Raw genomic sequence first — 25,834 nt, 5'->3', positions numbered from 1 at the left:
CTAACGATGTGAGTCAGGTAGAACACCTTAACTCTGATTATCCTTCTTCTGTCTTTGCTATTGTGAAACACTGTTTTATCTGCACCTTGTTCTTACGGTACCATTATTAGTCATTTTTATACTATTTCATTCAGGTAGTATTTGTTTATACTTATTCACATGCTTACTAATTTCTTTGATGACCGTTCTTGCTCACCTTCATCTAGTCCTTTTGCATTAGATTCCTTCTTTCTGAAGTATATATCTTAACTTCTTTCAGCAAGAGTATTAGTGATTAACTCTCTTAGTCTTTGCTTTTAAATGTATTTATTTCACCTCATTCTTGAATAATGATTTAGTTAGATATAGCACTCTGGTAATTTTCTCCCCAGCACTTTAAGAACATTATTCCATTATCTTCTCATGTCTTTTGTTGCTATCAATATGATTATCAATCTTTTGCAGTAGTAATACAGGTAGTCCTCAACTTACAATGGGGTTCCATTCTGATGACTCCGTCCTAAGTTGGTTCTGACCTAAGTTGAGTACCTCCTTTTTTTATGATTATTTCCTTTTATTATCATTATCTTTATAAATCTGCCAGTGTTTTGAACAGAATTCATAAAATTGAACATCTGCAAGTGAACATCTGAGAATGATAATATCATCAAATTACACACTGCAACACACTACTAACAATGAGATATAATTTTTAAAAAGTAAGGTAGAAAGTGCAGTTCTTCATAACTCAAATTCATTGTTAAGTCAGAGGCTACCTGTACATCCTTTTCCTCTAGCTGTTTTCAAGATATCTCTTTGTCATTTGTACTTTCACTACCATGCATTTAAATATGAATTTATTTTTATTAATTTTTAGAGGATTTTTTGGGTGCTTTTTGAATATGAGGAGTTTTACTTTCATTAAGTTGTCTGTTTTACTTCCTTTACACCCAAATTTCAGTAAAGTGCCATGGAAATCATCTATGGGTCTTAGTTGTGGTGAGAAATTAGGGAACTTCGTATTTTTCAGACGTAATATCCATGAATTGTGCAGAATCATGTCCTTACATTACGATGGAGATATCTTTCTGAGTCACCACTAGAGTTAAAATGATTGTTTGTATTCTAGTAGCATGTAGCCAGCCATATACCTTCTCTGAGTTTTTCTTTCTGGGAGGGGAGGCATAATAATAACAATTTTTCTGTAATTTGTCATACTGGAGTAGGGCGGGTCCTGATCGCTTCTGAATGATGCTTTATAAAAGCAAAGTCATACACACGGGGAAGATAGACATAATGTGATTACAAAAGCGGATACATCTATAAACTTCAAAGAAATACCAAGGATTGCCAGGAGCCACCAGAAACTAGGAGAGAGGCATGGAATAGTTCCTTTCTCAAAACGCTTAGACAGAATCAAGACAGCTGATACCCTGATTTGGACTTCTAGCTTCCAGAACTATGAGACAGTACATTTCTATTCTTTAAAGCCACCCACTTTTTGATATTTTGTTTTGGGACCCCTATAAGACTAAGACATCTTCATTTTACAAAGATGTCCCCTCTGCCCTCTAAACATAGAAAATAAAACACAATATACAAGCCCCTCTGTCAGTAGTGTTTACTTCAACTATTTCTAGATCTCATGTATGACTGAAATGTTATGAAAAAAAATGGTGCTAAAGAACATATGTAAGATGCTTTGTTATTTGATGATTTAGAAGTTATATTCTGGGTAGATTGCATTCCCACCAGCAGTGCATAAGAGTTCTAATCTCCCAACAGCATCTCTAACATTTGTTATTTTCTGTTTTTTGGTTTTTTTTTTTATTCTTGCCAGTAATGTTGGGGTGACATGATATCTCATTGTAGTTTTGATTTGCATTTCTCTAATGGCTAGTGATCGCAAACATTTCCTCATGTCTCTGTTAGCCGCTTGAATGTATTCCTTGGTGAAATGTCTGTTTATATGCTTTGCCCATTTTTTAATTAGATCATTTGTATTTTTTTGTAGAGTTGGATTATCCTATAGATTTTAGAAATTAGACCTTTGACAGATTTGTCATAGCCATTTTTTTTTCCCCTAGTCCGTAGGTTCTCTTTTTACTCTTTTGGTGAAGTCTTTTGATGAGCGTAAGTGCTTAGTTTTTAGATCTCAGTTATCTAGCTTATCTTCTGGTATTTGTGTATTGTTAATTACGGTTTGTATCCTGTTAATGCCATGTATTAGGGCCTCTAACGTTGACCCTATTTTTTCTTCTATGATCCTTATAGTTTTTTTTTTAGGTCTTTGATCCATTTTGAATTAGTTTTTGTGTATAGTGTGAGGTGTGGGTCCTGTTTCATTTTTTAACAAATGGACATCCAGTTTTGCCAGCACCATTTGTTAAAAAGACTGTCTTTTCCCATTTGATGGACTTTGGGCTTTTGTCAAAGATCAGGTGACCATAGGTGGGTGGATTTACATCTGGTTTCATGATTCTGTTCCATTGGTCCATGTATCTATCATTGTACCAGTACCAGGGTGTTTTGACTACCGTAGCTGTATTGTAGGTGTAAGGTCAGGTAGTGAGAGTCCCCCTACCTTATTTTTTTTTCTTTGATATGCTTTATTTATCCTGGGCCTCTTTCTATATAAAGTTAATGATTAGTTTTTTCATCTCATTAAAGAATGCTGTTGTTATTTGGATTGGGATTGCATTGTATTTGTAGATTGCTTTGGGTAGAATTGACATTTTCATAATGTTGAGCCTACTTGTCCATGAGCATGGTATGTTTTTCCATTTATGTAGGTCTCTTTTGGTTTCTTGCAGTAGTGTTTTGTAGTTTTCCTTGTGTAAGTCTTTTATGTCTTTGGTTAGATTTATTACTAAGTATTTTATTTTTGGGAGGGCTTTTATAAATGAAGTCCTGGTGGTGTAGTGAAGAGCTATGGCTGCTAACCAAAAAGTCAGCAGTTCAAATTCACCAGTCACTCCTGGGAAACCCTGTGGGGCAGTTCTATTCTGTCCCATAGGGTCACTATGAGTTGGAATTGATTTGACGGCAATGGGTTTTTTGTTTTTTTTTTCATAAATGACATTGCTTGCCTGATTTCCTTTCCTTAGTTCTCTTTATTGGTGTATAGGAATCAATAAAGATTTTTGTATGTTTATCTTGTATCTTGTCACTCTGCTAAATCTTTCTATTAGTTCCAGTAGTTTTCTTTTGGAGTCCTTTGCGTTCTCTATGTATAGTATCACAACATCTGCAAATATGGATAGTTTTACTTCTTCCTTACTAATTTGGATACGCTTTATTTCTTTTTCTTGCCTTATTGCTCTAGCTAGGATTTCCAGCACAATGTTAAATAGGAGAGGTGATAAAGGACATCCTTGTCTTGTTCTTGTTCTCAGGGGGAATGTTTTCAGCTTTTCTCCATTAAGAATGATGTTGGCTGTTGGTTTTGTATAGATGCCCTTTATTATGTCAAGGAATTTCCCTTCTATACTTATTTTGTTAAGAGTTTTTATCAGGAATGGGTGTTGGACTTTGTCAAATGCCTTTTCTGCATTGATTGAGATGATCATATGATTCTTTTCTTTTGTTTATTTATGTGATGCATTACATTGATTGATTTTCTAACGTTGAACCATCCTTGTATGTGGGATTCAATCATAAATCCCACATGGTTGGGGTGTATTATTTTTTTGATATGTTGCTGAATTCTGTTAGCTAGAATTTTGTTGAGAATTTATGCATCTATATTCATGAGAGATATCGGTCTGTAATTTTCTCTTTTTTGTGGTGTCTTTGCCTGGTTTCAGTATCAGGGTTATGCTGGTTTCATAGGATGAAATAATTTGTGAAATAATTTGAGTAGTACTGGTGTAAGATCTTTTCTGAATGATTGCTAGAATTCTCCAGTGAAGCCATCTGGGCCAGAGCTTTTTTTTTTGTTGTTGTTGGGAGTTTCTTTTCTTTTTTTTTAATTGTATTTTTAATCTCTTCTCTTATGGATCTGTTCAGATTTTTGGCCTCAGTTTGTGTTGGTTGTTGGTTTAAGTAGGTAGGGTGTTTCTAGAAATTTGTCCATTTCCTCTGGTTTTTCAAATTTGTCATGATCCTTTTTATTTCAGTTGGGTTTGTTGTAATATTCTCCATTTCCTTTCAATTTGGATTATTTTCATCCTCTTCTGTTTTTCTTTTGTCTACTTGGCCAGTGGTTTGTCTCTTTTGTTGATCTTTTCAAAGAACCAACTTTTGGGTTTATTGCTTTTTTCTATTGGTTTTATATTCTCTATTTCATTTATTTCTGCTCTGGTCTTTATTATTTCCTTTCTTCTGGTGGTTGTGGGCTACTTTTGCCATTCTCTTCTTATTTGGTCCAGTTGTATAGCCAGTGTTTTAATTTTGTCCCTTTCTTCTTTTTGCTGTGTGCATCTATTGCTATAAATTGACCTCTGAGTACTGCCTTGGTGTGTCCCAAAGGTTTTTTTTATGATGTGTTTTCATTCTTGTTGGATTCTAGGAATCTTTTCATACCATCTTTGATTTCTTCTATTACCCAGTGATTTTTTTTTCCTTCTCTTCCTCTTGTTAATTTCTACTTTTATGGCATGGTAATCAGAGAAGATGCTTTGTATTAGATAAATGTTTTGGATTTTGTTAAGGGTTTCTTTGTGGCCAAAGATGTGGTCTATTCTGGAGAACATTCCATGTGCATTGGAAAAGAAAGCATACTTTGCTGCTGTTGAGTGAAGTGTTCTATATATGTCTATGAGGCCAAGTTGGTTGATTTTGAACTTTAGATCTTCTGTATCTTTGCTGAGTGTCTCTCTAGATGTTCTGTCCTTTACTGAGAGTGGTGTGTTGAAGTCTTCTACTGTTATTGTAGAACGGTCAATTTCTCTTTTCAGTGCTGTTTAAATTGTTTTATGTAGTTCAGAGCCTCGTTATTGGGTGTATAGAAATTTTTATGGTTATGCCCTCATGGTGGATTGTCCCTTTAATGTAATATAATGTCCTTCTTTGTCTTTTATGGTGGATTTTGTCTTAAAGTCTATTTTATCTGAGGTTAGTATTGTCGCTCCTGTTGTTTTTGGTTGTTGTTCGCTTGATACGTTTTTTTCCATCCTTTGATTTTTAATATATTTACTCCTTTGTTTCTAAGGTATGACTCTTGTAGACAGCATATTGATGGGTCCTGTTTTTTTTTATCCATTCTGTCACCCTCTGTCTCTTTCTGGGTACATTTAAGTCATGTACTTTCAGTGTAATTATTGATAATCAAAACCCAAACCCATTGCCATCAAGTCAATTCCAACTCATAGTGACCCTATAGGACAGAGTAGAACTACCCCATAGGGTTTCCAAGGATCAGTTGGTGGATTTGAACTGCCCACTTTTTGGTTAGCAGCCGAACACTTAACCATTGTGCCACCAGGGCTCCATTATTGATTATTGATAGCTTTGAGTTTACTGCTGTCATTTTGTAGTGCTTTTTTTTTGTGGTATTGGCATTTTCTTTGTTTGTTTTATTCTTCTGTGCTGAATTCCTCTTATTTGTGGATTTTTTTTTTCTGTTTCTTTTGTTTTTGTAGATTCTGTGTTTACTGAGACTTTATGTTCTTCTTTATTTTGATGCATAGGTTTGTTAACTTTCTTTGTGGTTATCTTGAAAGTTACTCCTATCTTCCTAAGATTAAACCAGTCTTTTATTACTTGATATTGCCTTGACTTCCTCTCCATTTGAAAGTTCTATACCTATACCATTTATTCCCTCTTTTATTGTTCTGATATTGTTGTCATTTACAGATTGACCTCTCTGTTTCCCTGTTGTAAACCTTTTAGTTTTGTTTTATCCTTGAGAGTTCACTACCTAGCTTGGTATCTGGCTGATGCTGTTTTGTGTCCTAGATTCAGGTTATTGTCCAATGTTATTGGTTCTCTACCCCAAGAACTCCCTTTAATAATTTTTGTAAGTTTTGTTTGGTTTTTACATATTCCCTTAATTTCTGTTTATCTGGAAATATCCTAATTTTGCCATCATATCTGAATGAGAGTTTTGCAGGACATCTTATTCTTGGTTGGCAGTTCTTTCCTTTCAAGGTTTTATATATGTCATCTTATTGCCTTCTTGCCTACATGGTTTCTGCTGAGTAATCAGAGCTTAGTCTTATTGTTTCCCCTTTGTATGTGACTTTCTGTTTTTCTTGAGCTGCTCTCAAGATTCTTTCTTTGTCTTTGGTTTTAGCGAGTGTGATTATGATATGTCTTGCTGATTTTCTTTTTGGGTCTATTCTATATGGTGTTAGTTGAGCTTCTTGGATGGTCAGTTTTTCATCTTTCATGATATTAGGGAAGTTTTCTGTCAGCAATTCTTCAATGATCCTCTCTGTGTTTGCCATTTTCTCCTCCTGTTCTGAAACTTTGATCACATGCAAATTTTTACTTTTGATTGTATACCACATCATTCTCAGAGTTTCTTAATTTTTCTCCGTTCTTTTTTTCTGATTTTCACTCAAAGAAAGTGATATCCAAGGATTTGTCTTCAATTTCACTGCCTTTGTATTCTATTGTTTCAGATTTGCTCCTAAAACCTTCTATTGCACTGTCCATGTCTGAAATCTTGTTGTTCATCTTCTGGATTTCTAATTGTTTTTTTGCATGATTTCTAGTTGTATTATTTTCCTGAATTATTCCATTGCTTTTTCTGTATTTTCCCTGATTTTGTCTGTATTTTCCACGATTTTGTCTGTTTTCCTCATTTTTGTCTGCATTTTCCTTCATCTATTTGAGAACCCTGAATATTAGAGTTTTGAATTCCCTATCAGGTAGTTCCAGTGTCTTTTCTTCTACCAGAAGGTCACCTGGTGTTTTATTTTGGTCACTTTCTAGAGCCATCCTCTCCTGTTTTTTAAATATGTTTTAATAATGTCTCTTGTCTCTGGGACATTTAGGAATTATTTTCTTCATTTATTGATTGTAGATTTTTTTGTTTTGTCCTGCTTTTTTGTTTTATTTGCTTATGTCTAGACAGGCAGGCTGGGCATGTTTTGTTGTTTGCTCACTTGTGGACATGATACTTCTCACCACCTTGCCCAGGTGGGCAGGGCCAGTCACTCAGCTATGGTACAGCAGGGGATGTGTAGTTTATAGCACAAACTGGGGCCAATAAGGTGGGACTGAGGGGGCAGTGCAGAGTAGGGTCTGGAGAACTGCATTGGTGCCACTCATGATGTGGCACTCAGTGCACGGTGTGGACAGGCAGAAGGGAAGGGAGATGACGTGATGTGTGAAGCTAAGTGGGTGGGTATCTGACTAATACAACTGGATAGATAAAGGCATCTTGCTCTGAGAAAGAAAACATTTGTGGAGAAGATCCTGAGTATGGAGATAGGAAAACTAAACCAGAGATACCTCTGAACTAACCAAGGAGATATAATATGTTTGCTGTTGGACTGAGATCTTTTTATATAAATTCTTACTACACTTCCACACACACCATATTTTTATCACATAAGGATGTTTGCTACCTCCTGGACTTACCAGGAATCTTCCCAACAGAATGATTTTACCACTAACTTATCAAAACTCTTTATATTTCAGTGCTTTGTGGATACACTAACGGACACTTATTGTGAGTCTATAATGTGCCAGATACCGTACTGGGTGTGGAGCAGTATTCAGAAATTAATCACATGTACTTCCCCCACCAAAGAGTTTTTTTAATTCGAGAGATTAATATATATATATATAGACATTCACTCGCATACTTACACACAAGAATAAAAATAGTAATTAAAAATAACAGTGGAGTAATGAGAAAACACGAAGGAGAGTGGGCAATTCCACTAGGAAGGAGTAGGAAAGGCTTCATAAAGCAGGTAATATAAACTTGCAAAAAACAGTAAAAGCCCATCAGATATCTAGTGGGTATAGGGATAGTATTCTCAGAAGAGGAAAACAGATGAGCAAATACTCGAGGGGGTGTTGCACAAAACCAGTATACCTATTGATTGAACTATAAAAAGATCAGAATAGCTAATGTGTAGGGTATGATAAAGAAGCTACTGAGATGAGGTTGGAAAAAGGGGCCAGATTGAAGAAGACATCATGGTTTTTCTAAGAATTCTTGTTATAATTCTAAGGTAAAGAGGAATCAGTGAAAAGTTTGAAAGTAAAAAGAAGCATGATCAGATTGCATTTTGAAAAGATCATTCTGGTGAGAGGGTAGTGTGAGTTTATGGGAATTCAGGGCTGATTGAAGAAAAAGATATGATCAAGAGATAGCAGTGTGGCTTAACAAGATATTTATTGGAGCTGATGTATTTACAGCAGCCTGCAGGGGGTGGACTCCCATAACAGGAAGTCTTCCACAGGCAAGCGGCACAGGGAACCATTAGAAGGGGAAGAGGGCATGAAACCCCAGGGAAGAGAAGAAGGGTGGTGGCACTTACATATGCTTTCATGATATCCTTCTGTAGCAAGGTGAGGAGTCTTTTCATTAGTGAGCTCTGAAGGACAGTGGTATTTGGGGGTCCTTATAACTATAGGGTATTATCATATCTATGGCTAGTACTCACTACTCTTCTGTCAATTTTTTCGTATTGTGTTGCTGTGATGTTAGAAGCTATGCCACTGGTATTTCAAATACCAGCAGGGCCATCCATGGTGGACAGGTTTCTGTGGAACTTCTAGACAAAGATAGACTAGGAAGAAAGACGTGGTGATCCATTTTTAAAAAAATTACCACTGAAAACCTTATGAATAGGAGTGGAATATTGTCTGTTTAGTGCCAGAAGATGAGCCTATCAGGTTGGAAGACACTCAAAATATAATTGGGGAAGAGCTGCCTCCACAAGGTAAAGTCGACCTTAATGACAAGAATGGAGCAATGCTTTGGGGACCGTCATTTGCTGATGTGGCATGACTCAAAATGAGAAGAACAGCTACAAACATCCATTAATAATCAGAAGATTGAGGAATATTGAACATCATCAAAAATGAAATGGAATGCATAAAGAGCCATATCCTAGGCATTAGTAAAATGAAATGGACTGGTATTGGCCATTTTGAATATGATAATCATATGGTTACTATGCTGGGAATGGCAAATTGAAGAGGAATGGCATCACATTCATTGTGAAAGAAAAAAAAATTAAGATCTATCCTGAAGTACAACGCTATCAGTGATAGGATAATATGCATATATCTACAAGGAAGACCAGTTAATATGACTATTATTCAAATATATGCACCAATCCTTAAGGCAAAAGATAAAGAAATTGAAGATTTTTTACCAACTTCTGAAGTCTAAAATTGATCAAACATGCTATCACGATGCATTGATAATTACTGGTGATTGGAATGTGAAAGTTGGAAACAATGAAGAAGGAACAGCAGTTGGAAAATATGACCTCAGTGATAGAAATGATGACTAAAATTGCATGACAGACCTTTGCAAGACCAATGACTTCTTCACTGCAAATACCTTTCTTCAACAATATAAATGGCAATCTTGCTGGGTGGAATACACAGAAATCTAATTGACTACATCAGTGGAAAAAGACTATGGAGAAGCTCAATATCATCAGTCAGAACAAGGTCAGGGTCCAACTGTGGAGCCAACCATCAGTTGCTCATATGCAAGCTGAAGTTGAAGCTAAAGAAAACAAACACAAGTCCACAAGAGCCAAAGTACGACCTTGAGTATATCCCACATGAATTCAGACACCATTTCAGGAACTGAGTTGATGCACTGAACACTAATGACCAAAGACTAGACTAGCTGTGTGTGGAAAGACATCAAGGACATCATATATGAAGAAAGCAAAAGTTCATTAAAAAGACAAGAAAGAAAGAAAAGACCAAAATAGATGACAGAAGAGACTCTGAAACTTGCTCTTGAACATAAGTAGCTAAAGTGAATGAAAGAAATGATGTAGTAAAAGAGCTGAACATAATATTTCAAAGGGCAGCTCAAGAAGACAAAGTAAAGTATTATAACAAAATGTGCAAAGACTAAGAGTTAAAAAAAAACATAAGGGAAAAAGAGGCTTGGCATTTGTCAAGCTGAAAGAACTGAAGAAATAGTTTAATCTTTAGTTGTAATATTGAAGGATTCTATGGGCAAAATATTGAATGATGCAGGAAGTATCAAAAGAAGAGGAAAGAAATACACAGAGTTACTGTACCAAAAAGAATTGGTCAATGTTCAACCATTTCAGGAGGTAGTATATGATGAGGAACCCATGGTACTGAAGGAAGACATCCAAGCTTCACTGAAGGCATTGGTGAAAAACAAGGCTCCAGGAATTGACGGAATACCAATTGATATGTTTCAACAAATGGATGCAGCGCTGGAAGCACACTCTCAACTATACCAAGAAATTTGGAAGACAGCTACCTGGCCAACCGACTGGAAGAGATCCATATTCATGCCCATTCCAAAGAAAGGTGATCCAGCAGAATGTGGAAATTATCAAACAATATCATGAATATCACATACAAGAAAAATGTTGCTGGAGATAATTCAAAAACAGTTGCAGCAGTACATCAACAGGAAACTTGCAGAAATTCAAGATGGATTCAGAAGAGGACATCGAATGAAGGATATCATTGCTGATGTCAGATGGATCTTGGCTGAAAGCAGAGAACATCAGAAAGATTGTTACCTGTGTTTTGTTAACTATGCAAAGGCAATAAACTGTGTGGGTCATAACAAATAAGGATAACATTGCAAAGAATGGGAATGCTAGAACACTTACTTGTGCTCATGCAGAATCTGTACATAGACCAAGACTCAGTTGTTCAAACAGAACAAGGGGATACTGAGTGGTTTAAAACCAGGAATGATGTGAATCAGGGTTGTATCCTTTCACCATACTTATTCAATTTGTATGCTGTGCAAATAATCTGAGAAGCTGGACTATATGAAGAAGAACTCAGTATCAGGATTAGAGGAAAACTCATTAACCTGTGATAAGTAGATGACACAAACTTGTTTGCTGAAAGGGAAGAGGACTTATAGCACTTCCTGATGAAGGTCAAAAACCACAGCCTTCAGTATGGATTACACCTCAACATAAAGAAAACAAAAATCCTCACAACTGGACCAATAGGTAACATCATGATAAATGAAGAAAATATTCAAGTTGTCAAGGATTTCATTTTACACTGATACACAATCAACTCCCATGGAAGCAGCAGTCAAGAAATCAAACAAAGTATTGCGTTGGGCAAATCTGCTGCAGAATCCTCTCTGAAATGTTAAAAAAGCAAAGATGTCACTTTAAGGACTAAGATGTACATGACCCAAGCCATGTTTTTTCAATCTCCTTATATGCTTGTGAAAGCTGAACAATGAATAAGGAGGACCAAAGAAGAATCAATGGCTTTGAATTATGGTGTTGGCGAAGAATATTGAATATATCATGGACTATCAGAAGAACAAACAAATCTGTCTTGGAAGAAGTACCACAAGAATACTCCTTAGAAGTGAAGATAGCAAGACTTTGTCTCATGTACTTTGGATACGTTCTCAGGAGGGACCAGTCCCTGGAAAAGGACATCATGCTTGGTAAGGTAGAGAGTCAGGGAAAAAGAGGAAGATGCTCAACAAGATGGATTGACATAGTGGCCGCAACAATGGGCTCAAACATAGCACCAGCACCAGGCAGTATTTCCTTCTGTTGTACACAGTGTCGCTGTGAGTTGGAACTGACTCGACAGCATGTAACAAAAACAACAACATGGCTAGCAGATGTTATGCCCCGTTTTGTGGGGCTAGGTAAAGCAGACAGTCTATAAGTGGCTAAAAATCTTCTTATCTAGATTATGTTTAAAGCAGTTGAATGTGTACAAATGTAAGTTTGGTGCTTGTGGACTTTTTTGAGCCAGTGGGCCACAGCTTGTTATAAGGAAATAAAAAACCTGGGGCCGGTACACAGAGGCCATCTCATTTACATAACAAGTGGGAAGTGAACAACAGCAGACCAAGAATTCTGGCCAAGGGTGGATTCAGTAGACCAGAACAGAGATGGAACCGTTCTTAACAGGGCAGTGGCAATGAAGACAACAACGGTAGAAGGATTGTTTGAAAATGTTAGGTAGCAAGAATCAATAGGTCTTGGTCATAAATTGCATTAGACAGGTGAGGGAAAAGAGTCCCAACTATCTTGTTTTTCTCTTGTACGATAGAGTTGTTAGTAGTGCCCTTGACTTAAATAGAAAGTCAAGCAGAAATACACACCCAGTCATGAATAGGGCCCTGCTTTGTCACAGAACAGCCCTGTCTCCAGCTATCTCATTTCCAAGGAGAAAAGTTAAGTTGAATCAGATTTCTCAGCTGTAATGTCTCACCGTTGTAAATATACTACCCAATATACTCTCTTTTAACAAGATAACAGGCACATCTGAAAATAATAAAATAGTCACTGCCAATGTACAATCATACTGTATATCTAAATCCTTAGATTAAAAGGCTTAGCAGGAGAAGAACCACTCAGAATTCAGCTAAGTTTTAGTGGATTTCAAAAGCCTTACTAAAATAACCAGGGACTTTTAACTGGACAAAGGATGTGTTATTTATGGCACCATTAATGAAAGGACATAGATTTAGCTTCAAAAAATCTCTTAGGACAAACTGAAGCTCACTTTTATTTTGTGTCACTCCATGCATATTAACAGTTTTAGTATTAGTTTCTCAAATTGAGAATTAAGCTTGTGTCTTTCAGCTCAGATTACCCTATTTAATTCAGGCTTATTAATTTGAAATTAACTACCACTTTTATATGCAAAATCGGTTGATCCACTTCCACTTTTTTGCTAATTCAATGCATTTGGAATATTTTCTATAGGAAAAATAGAATCATAGAATGTATGATGTAGGACATGAATGAGTGGAATAGTGGAAAAGAAATACTGAATACTTAGGTATTTTAGATTTCCATTGGTGCTGTTGATAGTGGATTAGATCCTCCAAAAAAGTCATACCCTTGAAAGCTACTAATGACCCCAGATAAGATAAAAGATAATAAACATTTTCTGTGCACACCGAAAAGGGGGGAGAGTAGATAATCCACAAGAACAAAAACATGGGCTTGGAAGAGGACTCTAAGCCTCTGATGAGACCACAGCTCTGTCTGTAAAACCTTGAGAAGAAGACACAGCTAAGCTGTGCCCAGATTTCGATCCACAGAAATTGGGAAATAATACACAGTGTTGTTTTAAGCCACTAACTTTATGGTAATGCGAAGCAATAGAAAAACAATACAATACTAAATACATCATAGCAAATTTATTACACTTTAAAGATACAGATTTCTTTGAGCACACAGGTTAAAATTGTCACTTATAAGGCTGACATAATATTTCCTCAGAGCAAAATCCAACCTAAGAACACCATGCAGTAGTATCTACCATTAAAAAAAGTGTGAATCAAGTAGTATGAGTTGGGAGTAATTCCAGGCAAATGACAGGAGCAAACACAAATTTCCTCTGGAGAAAGGCAACTTCAAGCTTGATAAGAAAGCAAAGCCTTGTGAATATATAAGAGCTCAGGGGATAGTTCTCCTTTGATGTAATTAAAAAAAAAATACTGCAGGATAAACTCCATTTAGCGGTAATTGAGGAAATTATTATTATAAAAGAATTGCCATTGAATACTTAATATATGTAGACTATATTCATTCCAAGACATATCTGCGCATAAGAGCAATAAATCCACCCTGTAAATGTTATACGTCCTATGTTATATATAATATATAAAATCACATATGTGATATAAAAGGTATAATATATATAATGTAATGATAATCATAATGCTAGCCACTAGTAGAAATATACTTCTTTTCCTAAATATCAGAAGTATCAAACACATGTGTGTGCACACACACATATACAAATAAATAGACCACATAGGGAAAGATGATAAAAAAGAACAAGAACAAACCTAAAACGTGACAGGAAACACAATGTCAAAATGTAGATACACCCTATCACATCATTTCACGTAAATGAGCTTACCTCTCCAGTTGAAGTTTGGACCAAAAAGCAAAACCCAACTCCGTCTATAAAGAAGATCACAACCTAAGCAATGTGGTTCAGAAGAGTTGAAAATAAAAATAGAGGCAAGTACACTCAAGCAAATGCAATTAAAGTAAAGCAGAAGTTGCAATCTTAATATTAGAGCAGGTGGAATAACTAGTTCAGTCTTGAATGAGAACAACATGGGTAGAATTCTCTATCATGTAAGAAGATTCATGATAATTAAGATGTAGGGTATTGGCACAAAGAAAACAACTATAGTAATTTAAGACATGATCTAAAACCAAACCCATGCATATATGGAAACAATTTATAACTGAGCAGCCCCTGAAATTTATTGGGAAAATGACTGACTCGTCAATAAATGGTTCTGGGGCATTTTGTTATTCAACTGGAAAAAATATCTTTCACAGGGAATACTCAAATGTAACAGGCAAATCCGTATAACTATCTGAAGAAAATATGAAAGGATGTATTTAAAAATTGGATTAGAAAAATGTTTTTCTCACTTAAATCATTAAAATAGGTTCATAAGTTTAACTACGTTGAAATGAAGAATTTCTGTACATCAAAAAGAGAGTATGAAGACAAGACAAAAACTGAAAGTATGTATTTGAAAAAAAAAGTATGTAACTGTCACAGCATTTCTGTCCAGAATAAAAAACAAACACAGATCATTAAGAAATAAGCCAAAGAAACTCATTTTTTTCTAAAATGAGGAAAAGATTCCATAAGTTCTTTACATAAGAGACAACATGAATGACCAATAAGCGTATTAAAAAATGACCAACATTTCTAGTGATCAAGGGAATACGTAGCAAGATCACAATGACGTACTCTTTCATGTCCTCCACTTTGATAAAAATGAAAATATCTGACATTAGTTTTGGGGATGGATGTGAAAAAAAAATGATGACTTTTATTCACTATTGCTATGAGCAAAAATGTTAAAATTACTCTAAAAGTAATTTTTTTCTTATTAATTTCATTCTATGTTCAACATTTTATTGAAAAAATTAAAAATGAGTCAACAATTCTATCTTGAATAAAACAAGATCTATGATGTAAAATTTTGTAACTAAAGCACTTGCATATTGTGTATCTCAAAATTTGTGTTAAATACAATGCTTCAGCCTATCTGTGATTACTAAATCCCTGATAAACAACTTTGAATTTGTGTTTAACAAAAAACATTTTACACATGGAAATACACATTTTCACATAGGCCAAGATGACTTACCACAAAGGATTGTTCTTGTGACGTGTTAGGAAGCCTAAACATGAATGGGAAGATGAGATTTTTTTCACATGTGGAATCCAGCTCTTTATTTGAGTCTTGTCTATAAGAAAAAAAGCATGTTATCTGTTAATATATATAGCAAATTATGAATGGCCACAAAATCTTTCAGATGCCTCTCATCAAATGTTGTTGTTGTTAATTACCATCAAGTTGATTTCAACTCATAGCAACGCATGTGACGGAGCAGAACTGCCCCATAGAGTTTTCTAGGCTGTAATCTTTATAGGAGCAGATTGCCAGGCCTTTCTTTTGTGGAGCTGTTGGGTGGGTTCGAAGAGTCAGATTTTCAGTTAGCAGCTAAGTGCTTAACCACTGAACCACCAGGGGCCTGTTTCCCCTCCCCTTGAGCCTGGGAGTTTCAGTAAAGATTACAGCTTTGGAAACCCTGTGGGGCAGTTCTACTCTGTCCTATAGTGTCGCCATGAGTTGGCATTGTCTGGAGGACAGTGGGTTTGGGTTCTGAGCCTAGGATGGCCTGTGACTGCTTTACCAATAGACAACCTCAGAGTGATACTACATAAGTTCCTGGCTGGTAGCTTCCACTTTGTTCTCTTGCAGTCTTGAGATTGCATGTTAGAGGGCCAACTACCTTACAGGAGAAACTGTGTGAAGATGAGCTAGCACTCTATGAAAAGGGAGAGGCACGTGGCCAAGCCCAGTCTTCCAGAAGTCTTCACCAAGTTGTCAGGCATATAAGTAAACCTATATTGTAATCTCCAGGTAGCTGAACCATCAACTGAACACCATCGCATGACCCAAGTCAACCAGCTATGGAGCAAAAGAATCACTCAGTGAAGCCCTTCCCATAATCCTGACCCACAAAGTCACGATACATAATAAAATAGTTTTTGTTTTTATCACTATGTTATTTACTTAGTATTCAGTTAGCCATTCCTCAAATCTTACATAAAAACTTCTGCAAATATTTATACAAATACAAATATTGTGCAAAGTGATGTGTAAGGCTCTATGGAGGAACCTGGAGTTTTCATTTCTCTTCTTTTACTAGTAATTTAGGGCTAAGGAGGACAGAGATTGGGGTAATCTGAGCAATCATTGAAAAAAAGAAACTCACTAAACTAGACATAATTTGTTTTTTTTTACCATAAGTTAGTCCAGTTACAGTATAAGAATGCCACTGAAACAATATGTCTTACACAGTGAGAGATAGTCTGATTTGTGGCAGAATTTTGATATATAGCTAAAGAGATACATGCAAGTCCATCTTGCAAGGGAACATTCTCTAAAAATAGGACCTAATGCCCATAAAGGGAAAAGTGCAAGGCAAACACATGTGAAATGAATATGGATGATGAGTAGAATTAAATCAATAAAATAATATAGATTAAACTTCATTCATTTACATGATTGAACTTTTTTTCACTTTCCCCTTACAAATTTTCAAGCTCAACTTTCTGGATGTAACCAAAGATTTATTGAGTCTCCCACTGAAATAGTTGTTATAGAGGAGTGAGTTCTTAAATGTGTTTTATAAGCCATTATATTAAGATGACATTCACCAGATTATTAGAAAATGAAAACCGGCGTTATCATTTTTCATTGTGATAATCATATATGCATTCCCAGAGACTTATTATTTTAATGCACAACAATACATCTTCTACTGATTCTTGCATCACATACTTCTGTTTTTTGTTGTTGTTTTCAGATAGAAGAAGTACGATTAATTCCTAGTGCAATTTAGTAGTACTGCCAATGCATTCATTTGGATGTTTGTCAAGACCTATTTCTATTTATGGAGTATTAATCAAATGTGTACATTACACAAGACCTAGTACCATGCTGTGTCACTTTTTGCCCTATACCTATCTCGATATGTTGCTAGCTACTAAGAAAGTACTGCCAGTTTTTATTTGGCATGACCAATGTTTCAGTCCAAACAATTTGAATTAAGGTGTCAAGTATGTTCTCATGTTTCTGAATTACAAGCCTTTTCTCCTTAGCCATAAAAGAAATGAGTATTAATTAGGAAAGGTCCTTAGAAGGAGTCAGATAAATATGTTCCTATTTTATATAAATAAAGGAGAAAGTGTATAAGATGCTTTACTAACACAGTATTGTTCTAAAACTTTGTACATAGTTGTTTCTTCCATAGTGAGATTTACAATGAACTCATCCTATCAATTTCAAATTTTGATTGTTGGGCTTGATCATCACCTTCTTATTAGCCAGCATAGAAGCCAAAACAGGAATTTGTTTCCAAAGAGCATGCAGCTGGAAAGCAAGTATCAGGTAAGCAGCACATAGAAACAGTGATGTACATGAACTTTGAAGATAAATTCTGGGTTGAGTCCTGGTACAGATTTATAATCTATACAAACAAGTTATGTACCTTTTCTTTGCTTCCCCTTCTTCATCTGGATGGTAATCGTTCCTCACTCATAAGGTTGTTTTGAGGTGACGTTAAACACTTGGAACAGATCTGGGAAAATTTCTTTAAGTAAATGCTCTTACTATCAGCAATAAGCTCACAAAATCGTATCTAAGAACGGACTTCAGATAATTTTATGAGTTCTCATCACAGAATAACCCATTTCTCAGTTACTAAAAAACTCACTTTGTTTTCTAAAGTTGATTGACAAATTCAATACGCAAGCGCTATTTCTAAAACAATCTAATAAACCAAAATGACTTTTGAATAAAGGACAGATTATTTCCATGTCAATGTATCCAGGGTAAAAGAGATAGGCGGTTTAGAAGGACAGTTCGGCAAAATCTCTAAAACTGTTTCAATGTAAATAAATGTGAGCCGAACAAGTTTAGCAAAATCTATAATACATCAGGAATATATTCACACTTTAAACTTGGAGACCCAATATTACAAGACACGTTATAATACACAACATACTTACATTGCTTTGTCACTCTTTACCTTAGCCTCAATTATACAGACAAAAAGTTTAGGGGAGGGGCTCACTGGAAACATAAAGATAGTGATTATCATCTTTTTATTTACCAGGAGCAAGGATAGTTCTATGCTTAAAGGTCAACGTCTAATAAGTATGATTTTATTCTGATTAAGATGTTCCGTTATAAATTTTTTCCAGTTTTCCAGCTCAAAGACTAGAATTTCCACCAATATTTACTGACTTGGATTAAGAGGGAAAATATGGGCAGAAAAAATATGAAATTATCACCATAAAGATGATAAACTGTCTAACTAGAATTGGTGTGCTAGATAACCATTCACATAACAATGCCTGGAGGACTATAACATGAAATTATGTTTCGATGGAAATTAAATAGGCATGAAAATATCTGACTTGGTTAAAGTATTCTAGTGTAGGTTACGTTACATTCAAAGGAGCCCCTGAGTGACACAAACGTTTAAGTGCTCTGCTACTAATTGAGAGGTTGGCAGTTTGAATCCATCCGGCAGTGCCTTGAAAGGCAGGCCTAACAATCTACTTCTGAAAGATCATAGCCATTGAAAACCCTACAGAGCACAGTTCTACCCTGATACACATGGGGTCGCCATGAATTGGAATTGGCTTGATGGCAACTGGTTTGGTTTTTGGTTTATGTTACAGTCAGAAAGACATATAATTAAACAATGGTGTAGAGATATTTAGGCAGAGAATGACAAAGTGGGGATAATTTGGGGACATAGACAGTGTTCAAAATGTAAAGTATTTTAAAGAGCACAGAAAAGATGGTAGAATGGAGATATGCTTCATCTACTTGAAATATTGGCATAAGACAAGTGCTATCTTCTTGACTTTAGGATGCTGTGAGTTTTTAGGGTAATCATTCAGAACAAGTCAGAGGATTTAGTAGAGATATGTGACCACAGCTCTCAAGACTGACATAAGCTCCATGGATTAATATTCATAGATGTCAGGCCTCTTGCAAAAGCATGTGGACTGGTCCTAGTAGAATCAATTGATTATAATCATAGTCATTAAGACTGAAAAGGGAGGCAGTATTATGTACAACAGTTGTTCTAAACACTGGCTGCACATTATAATCATCTGTGAAGGTATATATATTTTAAAAACTACAGTTGAAATAACTTTTGGGATGGTCTAGAAGCAGTAATTAATAAACCATTTTATTGATCTATGACATAAATTTAGAGAAGTTCATAAATCATAACTGCAAATATTGATTAATTTTTACAAAATAAACATATCTATATAACATACACAGACCAACCAAATCCATTGCTGTTGGGTCAATTCCGACTCATAATGACCCTATAGGATAGAGTAGAATTGCCCCATAGGGTTTCCAAGGGGTGGCTGGTGGATTTGAACTGCCAACCTTTTGGTTAGCAACTGAGTTCTTAACCACTGCGCCATCAGGGCCCCTACACAGACCAAGAAGTAGAATATTACCGACAAGCCAGAACTCACTCAAGCTGTTACTATCCTTCTCCTACCATTCTCCAATGTAACAGATATACTGACTTCTTACCAGGGCTTTGAACAGGTTCATCTGGCTCAAAACCCTGCTGAGAATGTGCATTTCTAACAAGTTCCTAGGAAGTTATACATGAGAATCACCTGAGGATCTTGTTAAAATGTAGATTCTAATTCAATATATCTGGGGTGGAAATGCAAATTCTCAGCATGGAACTTGTTAGAAATGCACATTCTCAGCAGAGGTTTGGACCTCAGCACTTCAAAATATCATCCCACTGCCTTCTGGACTCCATTGTTAAGGAGAGAAATCAGTTGTTAATGTAATTGGGGTTTACTTGCATGTGAAGAGTCATTTTTCCCTTGTTACTTTCAAGATTTTCTCTTTGTCTTCGGCTTTACTAAACGTGTCTGAGTGTGGACATTTACTATTTACCATGATGTGTCTGGATATGGATCTCTTTAAATTTTTTCTCCTTGGAGTTCATTGAGTTTATCGGATGTATAGATTTTTTTCCCCACAGATTTGGGAAGTTTTAAGCCATTATTTCTTCACATATTTTATCTACTTCTTTTTTCTCCACTCTCCCTTTAGGTACTCCCATTATACATACATTGATACACTTAAAGACGTCTAAGATTTATCTGAGACTGTGTTAATTTTTCTTCATTTTATTTTCTGCTCTTTGGATTGAAGCATTTTCAGCATGCTGCACCTGGGGTAGAGTTTCTTTCCTATGGGTAGGAGCACTCAGCCTATAAGATAATCTCCAGGAATTTACCTCTTCCACTTGGAGTTGCAGGGAATGAAAAATGGTAGCTGCCTATTCCTCCTGGTGTGATATGGTCACACTTGATTGGGGGATTAGGAGACAAGGAGAACCATCTTCTTGGCCATACCCTCCTGGAGTGGAGCTACCATCTATCTGAGAGGGGTAGAGAGGGAGAAGGTCCTGGTGAAATACCACAAACTCTCAGAGTTCCTACAGAATTTTAGCATATTTTCTAGAATAAATGTTTCTTCATTTGACCCTAGCATAATTTCCAGAGCTTAATTTTAGTTTTTTCCAGCTTTTCTTGTTCACTGTGAAGTAGGTGTGTGGAGCTTCTCACGCTGTCATTTCAGAAGTGGACCTCCAACACTTCATTTTTGAAGAGTATATTCATTTAGTTCACTGGTATTCTCCTTCAGTTTTTAAAGGGTATTATACTATACCCTTTGCCTTTCTTCACTTTTATTATGAAATAAACGTCTTACCCTATGCCAGTAATTAGTAATTCTCACCCTGAGGAGAAAAGTTATGCACAGAATTGTATCTCACCTCAATATGTGTTTGCTAAATGAGTGAAACAATCTGGTAGGGAGATTCTGGAATTTTCTGAATGTTCTACTCTGACAACACATGGAAGAAATGAAAATAGGGGAAGGACAGGTAGTAACTTTGTCAATCACATTTGGAAGGTTAAAATCCAGCATTTTTAATAGAAGGGTATAGAAAGTATAATTTACTTACTTATTTTTTGATACTGGCAGACTGCTCAGGGGCTTATAGGATTCTAAATGCTTAAAACAGCAAGAGTTATTTCTTGCAGTACACATTGCAACCAGGTAGACTAAAAGAATCAATGCAAGACTGATGCAAATATAAGGAAGGAAAAAAGCATGTTTCCTTGACACTGCTAAAACGGTAACATAAAAACAGTATTTCAGCAGGGAGGATTTCTAAGAGGGATATCGGAGCTTTGTGACGCCATGGAGTTCTCTGCAAGTGTTGTAAATCGCAAATTTAATCACATCATGTACTACTAATTTTATGCCTGCTTGAACACTATAGGCTCCACAGAATATTAAAGACTTGTTTAGTCCTTCCAATTCTTTCCAGTGTCAACATCATTATCTTTACTGTCTTTGTACTCTTAACTAACTCTAGAGCTTACTATATTCTAAGACTGCACTTAGTGCATGTTACCTAAATTAATTCTCAGTTACCAACCATTTACAGATGAAGGAACCAAGGTTTTAAATGGTTAGTTTAAGCTTGAATAAGGAATCAAACCCTTATTACATTGTTAAAGTTTTGTGCAGAAAGATGTCCTCAGAATATAAGCATGCTTTGGATTCCCTTATAATTGTATATTTATTTAAATGTGCTTTATTTATCTCTTTGATTGGTTATTCTCTTTCTGATAATAATATCTTCCAAAATATCCTGCACTTATGAAATATCGACTATATGCTAGAAAGTGCAGGACAAAAGAAGTATCATGCAAAGTCTTTATCCTCAGAGATAAAAGAATAATTCATCTGAATACCAAGTGGTAGTAAGTGGCAAATAAGTCTAGAGATGGGAAAAACCTCTATGTGCTTCAACATTCAGTGAAGATGCTATGATGATAGACAGTTTGTAGAATGGGTGGAAGTTACATGAGTAAAGGGAAGGGGTGGTGTGTTTTAGGCCACATCATCATATTTAGGAAATAATAGGTAAACCAGGTTTCATGAAACAGAAGGGTCAAAGGGCCATTTTAATGAACAGCAGGGCAAAAACTTGAGGAACGTAGATCAGAATTAACTCAGAGGTCTTGAAAAACAAAGTTAAACAGAGTTGATTTCGCCTTTAGACAATGATGAAGTTTCATGGTTTTTCTGTTGTGATAAATGATGAATCTAGTTCAGGGAAGAAATGGGGACAGGGAGATCAGTAGGCTATAACTATGATTCAGACATGGGAAAGCTTGGACCTAAACTTGGTGAGAAAGTGAAATGGAAATAAGTGGGCAAGTATGAAATGTCTTACTTAGAAGTTCAATCAGGCACAAGGAATTTTGAGGGGAGTATTAGGAAAGAAGTACAGCTGCAACAGGTGAGGTTGGGAAAACTGACTCAGCCCAAAGGAACATTCAAGTTGTTTATGGTACAGGGTTTAAATCATACAGCAAGTTCAGAACAGGTAAGGCTGAGATACTGGATGTACTTTCTGGCCCTATCACTTTCAGTTGAAGAACTAGAGTGGGACATTTGGTCCTCTTAGTAGATGCCACTGCAGTAAGCTGTAGACATAAAAGACAAAGAAAGGCTGGAATTAATGTATTTTTTGAATTTAGACTCAATGATGTAGTCCTATAGGAGATAAAGAATGGATGGGGTTATTCCTTAAACATATACACATGAATTGAATACCAATGGTGTAGCAGACTCTCTGTGAAGATAATCCTAGTATAAGCAGCTAACACTTAACAAATCCTTGCTACATAACAGACATTATATTAAACACATTATAAGTAACATATTATTTAACCTTCATTGAGACTCTACACATGTATTATTATTCCTCTTCTAAATAAAAGAAAACAAAGCCTTAGGTATTAGAGATCTACCAAATATCACAAAGTTATCAAGTGACAATGCCAGGGTGAGTTGAGAGTCATTTGATTTCAAAGATAGTGCTCTGATTTCAAAGATGGTGCTACCATAATATCTACTATAGTTTTGAAACCACATGATTCAGAGAATGATGGTACCAGCTGGGGTGTTGAATAGAACAACCATTTTTTTAGGGGAGACAGGGTGAATTTATTTATGGGTTGACTTCGTGGTGACAGTAAAACTCAAAGTGAGCAGTCAGTGATAATACTTTGAGTTTAAAAAAGATAGAGGGATTGAATAAGAATATATATGTGGGAATAATCTACATAACAAATAATAGTTGAAGAAAGGGTGAATGAAATTTCCAGTGGTCAGAGTGTACAAAGCAGGGAGCAAATGTCTAAAAGCTGCACTGGAATTGGTGCTAATAAAAGGATTCATAAATGGAACAAGAAGCACAAACAGAGGAAACCCTCCTACAAAAAGTCAAGAAATTTAATGTTTGAAGATAAGTGAAAAAAGGTAAATGAGGAAAGCCATGGTGGCCTTTTGATTATTTGATAATAAAAATGTTTTGACAGAGATTAAAAAAAGAATTCCAGGACTTCCAGGTAACATGGTGCTATAGACAAAAGCACCACAGTGTCCCTCCACAGCAAAGATCTGAAAAACTAACTCAAAAAGAGTCACACTTCAATCCTGAAATCCTAAGCATCAAATGAAACTAGCCAACCACCGAATGGAATAAGAAACTGATTGAGCACAGAGAGTGAGAAGAGATACATGCAGAGGTCCCCTATCAGCTACCAGAGCACGGATCTGCCATCTTGGACTCCTATCAGAGATCAGCGAATGGGGGGTATGAGAAAGCAGCTTCACAGAGCTTCCAGCAGGAGACAGAACAACCGGTAACCAGTAACATACGCTTTCCTACACCCCACCCTTCTTCACCCCTACTCAGCCTCCTCTGCTTCCTGCGGCCACAGTCTCTTGGCTGGGAAGTAGTGGCTTCAACCCAGTGTTGCTTGGATTCCACCCACCCGCACTGGCCGGCTCCCTGAGTGCCATTTGTTGGCTGCTGGTGTTGCTTTATTCTGCTTCATTAGATTTGTTCCTTTTCACCACCTCCCCCTGCTTTCTCTCAAATACCTGGCTCCATGTGCCATCTTTGCTTCTTCCTGAAAGGCTGCAAAACACGGCTTGACTGTGATACTGCTTCCCGGCCCGTGCCACCATGCTGGTGAGACCCCCCGGGGCTTTTTTGTTTGTTTGCTCTGATTTGTTCTTTTTGTTTGTTTGTTTTCTTTTTCTTTTCTTGGCTTGGGAGCCCCTTCTAGCCGGGCAGTACCACAAGGCTTGGGGCTATTACCTTATTCTGGGCAGGTGCACAGTGACATGCCTGGGGGCATTTCTTTTCTTTTCTTTTTTTTAGCTTTTGTTTTTTGGGTTTTTTTTTTTTTTGGTTTCTTTGTTTTGGTTTCTTCTGTCTGTTTTTCCCTTTTTGTCTTTCTTCATTTTCAGTTTCTTATAGCTCTATAATTACCTTCTCTTCCTGACTCTTGAATACCTGGCACTATGTGACACCTTTACCCCTTTTAGGAAGGATGTACTTCATGGCCTGGGAGCAACGTCCCCACTTCTAGCAGCTGCACCAGTGGGATTCCTGGGGGCCTTTCCTTTTTCTTCCCCCTCTAATTTTTATTTATTCATTTTTTTCTTGTACCCTATTTCTTTTTTATTCTTCTCCATTTCTTAGTCTCTCATCTCTCCACTCCAATAGCAAGCACTTTTAGCAGTCTTTTGTTTGTGTGTATGTTTTTGGCTCCTGTTCTTCTCTCCTCTTTCCCATACACATCGTAGCTCCACACATCACAACTTCCCCCTTCCTTCCTGCCTACCTGCATTGTGTGCTGAACATCATATTCCCAGGGAGTGCAGGCACGGCCTACCGAAACCTGCCCTGCACTGATTCCCAGTCTGCCTTGTTGACCCTGGTACGTGCCACAAACAACCCAATCCAGCAACTCCCCTTCAGCTGCACCTGCCCTGCTGTACCATACCTGAGTGACTGACCCTGCCCATTGGAGAAGGAGGTGAAAAGTATCGTGCCCAAAGACGAGCAAACAACAAAGAATGCACAGCCCATCTGCTCAGACATGAACAAATAAAACAAAAAAGCAGGACAAAACAAACAAATCTACAATCAATAAACAAGGAAAATAACTACTGAATGCCTTGAAAACAGAACAGGGGGAGAAAACAGAAAACACAGAGAGGATCATTGAAGAATTGCTGACAAAAAACTTCCCCAAAATCTTGAAAGATGAAAAGCTGACCATCCAAGAAGCTCAACGAACCCCACATAGGATAGACCCCAAAAGAAAATCACCAAGCCATATCATAATCACACTCACTAAAACCAAAGACAAAGAATCCTGAGAGCAGCTTGAGAAAAACAAAAAAGCACATATAGAGGAGAAACAATAAGACTAAGCTCGCATTATTTGGCAGAAACCATGCAGGCAAGAAGGCAATGAGATGACATATAAAACCTTTAAAGAAAGAAATTGCAAGCCAAGAATAATATATCCAGCAAAACTCTCATTCAAATATGATGGTGAAATTAGGTCATTTCCAGATAAACAGAAATTAAGGGACTATGTAAAAACCAACCAAACTTGTAAGACTTATTAAAGGGAGTCCTTCGATCTGAAAACAAACAACATCAGACCACAGGCTGAATCTAGGACACAGGATTGTACTAGCCAGATACCA

The sequence above is a fragment of the Trichechus manatus genome, unplaced genomic scaffold (genome assembly GCF_000243295.1).
Source record: "Trichechus manatus latirostris isolate Lorelei unplaced genomic scaffold, TriManLat1.0 scaffold00331, whole genome shotgun sequence".
Lineage (NCBI taxonomy): Eukaryota > Metazoa > Chordata > Mammalia > Sirenia > Trichechidae > Trichechus > Trichechus manatus.
Note: the sequence above shows the minus strand (reverse complement) of the source record.